The sequence below is a fragment of the Saccostrea cucullata genome, unplaced genomic scaffold, assembly GCF_032062105.1.
Source record: "Saccostrea cucullata isolate Sc308-1 unplaced genomic scaffold, CSIRO_AGI_Scuc_v1 ctg3251, whole genome shotgun sequence".
Classification (NCBI taxonomy): domain Eukaryota; kingdom Metazoa; phylum Mollusca; class Bivalvia; order Ostreida; family Ostreidae; genus Saccostrea; species Saccostrea cuccullata.
The window spans coordinates 32,410-38,600 of record NW_026938572.1 but is presented as its reverse complement, the minus strand read 5'-3'; the positions used below and the strand labels follow the sequence as shown (position 1 = coordinate 38,600).

Genomic DNA, 6,191 nt, shown 5'->3' with positions numbered 1-6,191 from the left:
CTAAGTACCCACAGCATAAGAAAGAAACTGTACATTATAATGTCATATGATGACGTCACTGATCCTTTTCCATTCAAGATTATAAAGAAAACAACAGAACAAAATTGTCTCAAGGGCATACATGTATCCTTTATAATTTTTAATAAATAATGTATTGAATTAAGAGAAATGTTACAAAAAAATACTATCGCTGCAAATATTATATGCGTTTTCTGCTCAATATATAATTTTTTGGGGAAACTTACACCGGGCAGTGAATTTTATTCTGTTTTAACTTAAAACTTTCGAAATAGTAACAAAACAATTGCACTGTCGACATTTGGTCAGGAAAATCATTAATCCTTGTAATATTCAGCCTCTATTTATACCTTGTTTCTGAAGAACAAAGTAGGATATTTCCTTGCATAGATGCTATTTTGTTAATGTTCTTTCTAAACTTAAGTAGTATAGGACTATGACGTCGTAATGTGCAAAGGCAAGAGGAGGTAATACGTATTAAGTTTGTATTAAAAAAAAAACAAGTTTTCACTTTATCTTTGCAAAAAGTACAGCTCTTATTCGTTTTAATTAGTTCATTACATAGTTCTAAACGTCCATACATAGTCTAAAATTCCTTGCGTTGTGAATTACTTTTGGATCAAACTTAAATGTGTAAATTGGAACATACGATATTTTTCAGGATCCAGAGCATCAGAAGTTTTAAATACTACAACTCATCATAAAAAAACATTCTTCTGTACATTCCTTTGATTACCGGACGACTTCTCGACGTAATCAAAAGTTTTCAAAATATTTCACTTTTCTATTTTGCACAAAAGCTTGATGATTTTCGGAGTCCTACTTATTTTTGTCACCCTTTCTTACATTGTTCTTGTAATGTATGAAAGACAAACAGACGTGCAAAGACGTCAATCAACAGAATCAAATGTTTATGCTAGTTATCATCCAGATAGAGGTCTTTTTCTTCATTTGTAAAAAATCAAATTCATAATAAACATCTTGACGTACATTACGTGTGTTAATTTTATTTACTTAATATATTCTCTAATGAGTTTAAAGGAATGTCAATAAATTTCATTGTCTTTTTTTAAAGGGGCAAAACAGATTGAATTTGACAGACGACAGTATTAGTTTTTGCTTGCGGATACTTAATCCTTTTGTAATATTCCGTGCTACGTTTTACAAAGCACCGTTCTACACATTTTCCCAAAGCAGGTTTTCGCAAAAGATCTAATGATGAATTACAACTCTAACGAGGGACTTAAAAGAGAGTATATTGCAAAATTATTGTAAATTGTTGGTAAATATATTGAACGCGCTGTGCTTTAATCAAAGATAATGAAGGGATTTTTCCTTCAATATTCGGACAAATATTTTTCAAAAATACAATTTAGATGATAACATATTTTTTTACATAGAGATCTTTTTAAAATGCCTGTTAACTAACAAAAAATTTAGTTGAATGACTGTCAGATCTGTTTGTCGGAAGGCTTGTGATTATCCCTAGAAAAAATTAACTATTTGTTTAAAAGATTAAACCGACAATTCCGTATTTTTTTTTTATGAAAAATCATTGTAAAGAGTTGTATATCTTCTGAATGAGAGTTCTTGGTTTTCACGTTATATCCAATTATCTGCAAAGTATCACATAATTTGTGTCGTGAAGTACCGAATTATTGTTGAATTAAGAAATATAAGAAATTTCTTAACACCCACGTTTTCTGGAGATTATTTTCAGAATTTACAGAATTTGAAAGAACAACTTAACTGAATAGCTTATAACGCTTTCAGCAGTAAGATGGCGCTATGCTATTCTATGAAAGACTTAACAAATATACAAACAAGTTTGTAATCTGACTTGTTGAAAAATGACTACTTCAGTTCATTCGGCAAAGACGGCGCATAGAATTATACTGAGATGTTCTGAACTTGAATTCAACTACAGAATCGCAGAATTCCTGAATTATTCGAGTACACATCTATTCTCTTTCTTGGGCAGAAATATACCCTTATCACCTTAGAAGGGGCAAATTTTGTCAATTGATCTATATGCAAGAACATGCGCAATATAAAACAATTTATAAAACGAGGTACATAAGTAATTGAAATACATAATAATGAAATAAGAAAACCAACAATCTCCTTTAAAGTCATCATTTCGTAGGTTATATGGTTGAAAAAAAAACTGTCATTCTATCCACGGGTGAGATACTTGAAAAGAGCAAACATTTTACATCTATAGCATATTAGTGAGGAGGGGGATATGTTAATTCGTGATAAAGTGCAACTTTTTAAATATAAATAAAAACAGAATGCAACAGTTCAAATTAAATTAAATCTTTACTAAAAACTCTTCATATATATATATATATATATATATATATATATATATATATATATATATATATATATATATATATATATATATATATATAGATATATAGATAGATATTATATATATATATATATATATATATATATATATATATATATATATATATATACAGTGCTGCTATCCTATAAGTTGACAATTCTATCCTATCCTATCGTGAATCCTGCATCCACAATCCTATCCTGTGATTTCAGTCTAATCCTATCCTATCCTATCCTTCAACTCTCAGTTTTTTAATTTTTAGGAATTAATTTGACATAACGAAAAAAAAAGGAATTACCAGGGAAAAATCAGACATAGTTATGGTATTCATTTAAATGTTATAAATTTTAATGGAAAAAAAAAAATAAACGAGATCGGCATTCCATAATTCCCGACTCGCCGCACAAATTAAATTTACGATTATCATTGCCATGTTAAAAATAAATGTTAACAAACAGATCGTAATTACACGTGGACAAGTACTGATTTTGCGAACATATGTAAAGAAATTGGGCTACCAGAAGAATTTAAGAAAAAAAATATACTTAGTTTTTTTTTAATTTTCGTATTAACAATGATCGGGAGACCCGGGATCACGACTTGCGTCCGACGTATTATAATTAATTATTTATTTAAAAAATCATAGGCCGATACGGTAAAAATGTTTAAGTATATGTTTCATGTAAAATTTTATTTTTTTCTAAACTGAGCACCATGAAAATAACATGCATGTACATGTATCTATAGTCTAACTGTGCCTGCATAACAGGTTTTTCTGTATGCAATTCTCAAAAAGAAGATATGACTAGACCATAAACCAAACAGACAAAGTCAAAATGTAGATCTAGAATATTTTGACGTTCACATATTAAACATTTTAAATGTGATATTGTCTTATAATATCAAATATTAAATGTATGATTTTTTTATTTAAATTCATAATTTATTCTTTTTTAAAATTTTCAAACATGCAAAATATATAGTTGCTAAATAAAATTCAAGATGATCGAAATAATTTATTTTTCATTTAACTTCAGTTTCTTCTCAGTTTATGGTCAGCTCAATGCCGTTCAAATGTATTTCAATTTCCAATTTTGTTTTATGTGTGAAAATTTAATAATTTATGTTTAATAGAATATATTTTCTAAATTTGATATTGGTTGACAGATTAACAGTAATGAATATTGTAGTGAGGTCACACATGTTCCTAAGATCTTATAAAACATTAAAATTAAGAATTCACAGTATTTACAACTCATTTTTGAGTAAAGCAAGGTTGTATTTGACCTTGGCATTGGATCTTGAATCTTAATCAGTGTCTGATTGAAAAATATTTAAATGCTCCACACGTTCCTTAGATCTTATAAACATGCATAAGAATTCACAGTATGTATAACACATTCTTGAGTAAACCTTTTATTTGACCTTGACATTTGATCTTAAAATTATCAGTGTTTAAATGAGGAAAAATACTTTATCAAGTTCACAATATTTTTATTCTGACAAGATGATTCCTCAACAATGTTTAACAATATTGAATATTCCATTACCATGAGACAAAGTCATTCAAAGTATCCATGTACAGCATTTATGAATTTTAATTCAAAGATCACATATACATGTACATGAACTTTGTTTAAATTTAAGTTTATCAATATGTTTTTATTACCGTAGTATAATTTTTTATATGCATTTAATTTGACTTTCTTATCCGACGCTCAAATTGAAATTCAAATGTCACAGTTTTTGTCTGAGAGATGGTCATAAACTGAACAGTTCCACAAATGTCAACAATGCACAGAAAACATACACTGATCTCCTTAATAAAAGCACCATGATTTCAGTCTTAGGAATCTTTGACACTGGTTTGAACATCTTTCATCATTTACTCTAACAGCATATGGCATGAACTGCATTCTGAACAGCTGCAAATCTGCAGGGTTTCCTGAAAAAAAAATCACATAATTATAGGCATGTAGATTTTAAATTTTGTCATACACATTTCATACACATTTAAAATGTTTTTGATTGTGATTATCTTTCACATTTCATGTACAATTGGCTTTAATTTCACCTTTTTCTCTCAAAAAAAATAATGCATTTAGAAATCATGAAAAATAAAATCTTATACTGCAACCTCAGTCATATAAAATTAAGAAGAAAATTAAATCTTATTTAAGATTATTTACTTGTACATTATAATTCATTTTATCTTGTCAACTTGCTAACAAGTATGAACACATTTGTTTTAGTGACTTTTCTCTATTTTCTCTTTGTATTTATCTATTTAATGTTTTTTCTTGGTTTTCTTTTTTTTTTTTTTGGTCTTGAAATTTGAATATGTAAAAGAAGAAGAAAATATCTACAGTGTATGTAACAACAACATGATGACCAGAAAAATTCAACATTTCTTTCAGTTTAACTCTCAAGATTTTTGAAAGAAAATCACTTGTTCCGAGAAACTGCAGACATGTCACCTCAAAGCAGATAATGATGTTTATATATTTGAATGACCATACATGATAAAAATAAAATCATACATACTTTTTAGATTAAAATCCTTTATACAGTGATGACGCATGATGACGCATGAGTGCAGGCAAATCCATCACTGTAATGAACAATATTAAAAGATTAACTTATCTTTCATAACTCACAATACATCATACATACATGTACAATATTTAAGTGCACTGCTGATTGAGCTTATTAAACATTTCAGCAGTAGCATTAGAAATGGTCAAGATGATTCTACATTAGTTTATTATAAGTTACATTGAAATGAAAGAATAAAGGAAATAATAAGATTAATAAACTGATTAAGGCATAATACATATGATTGTTTTAGTCTTAGAGCTCATAAATAGCTGATTGAATCATATGACAGAGTAACGGGGGTATTTGTAAATATTTTATCCCCCCTTCTGTCTACAGTCTACACTACTTCTTTTTTCCGCACCTAATTTTTGTTTATACTAAATAGAATAAAATGTTTATATTTTTAGACATGAGAACATTGTTTTGAGGGATAAATAAGTATAAAAATGCAAACAAGTACAGTGTACAGTGCGTAGTATACTTACATGAACTCGCACATCATCTATTCAAGTCCGCTGTTGATGGTTCCTGTGGAATTATCCAAACAAACAGAGCATATTTAACAGAAAACATGTTAGAACACTTTTACACAAGTAAGAATCGGTTAAATCATCCAAACAAGCTGAAGAAATACGGTCTTTCGATGTCTGGACTCTTCGTTGTTTACATTCCCTAATTCTTCCGGTGATCGTTCACGGTTAGATCGTACGCCGTGTTACTCGAAGTTTAAAATGTAAATCTGTGTTTTGAGAAATTAATGTTTTATTTTCCATTCAAATTTTATAAATATTTCTTTTGTAAATATTTTATATCGTATTTCGTTTTTGTAATTTATTCTGAAATATGAATGAACCTTTGCTCGAATCTGATTGGCTGTAGGATACAGGATAGGATAGGATAGGATAGGATTGGATTTACTTTTATATGTTTCTATCGTGAATCCTCAATCCTGAATCCTATCCGATCCCATCCCATGTCAACTTGTGGGATAGCAGCACTGTATATATAGTTTTGTGCCATGCGGATTGTGGGTTATTTTGCGTCTTTTTCACTCACGTTGTGGGTACCTTGGATGGTTTATGGGTCATTATATATTGACCCACAAACCATGTGCCTAAAATTTTGTTTATGACAATAAAATAGTAACTATATTCATTTTTTACAAAAAAAAATTTTTTGACCCATAATTACACAATCAAAAAATGACCCACAATGCAAT

The 6,191-nt window shown here is 28.8% G+C and overlaps 1 long non-coding RNA gene across 1 annotated transcript; it reads right to left on the bottom strand.

The window, feature by feature from the left end:
• Positions 1-3,937: 3,937 nt before the first annotated feature.
• On the bottom strand, positions 3,938-5,650 carry LOC134250696 (uncharacterized). The gene is made up of 3 exons (XR_009988562.1): positions 5,458-5,650; positions 4,919-4,985; positions 3,938-4,319 (listed from the first exon to the last, which is right to left on the bottom strand). It is a non-coding gene; the product is annotated as an uncharacterized LOC134250696 (long non-coding RNA).
• Between the last annotated feature and the right edge of the window lie 541 nt (positions 5,651-6,191).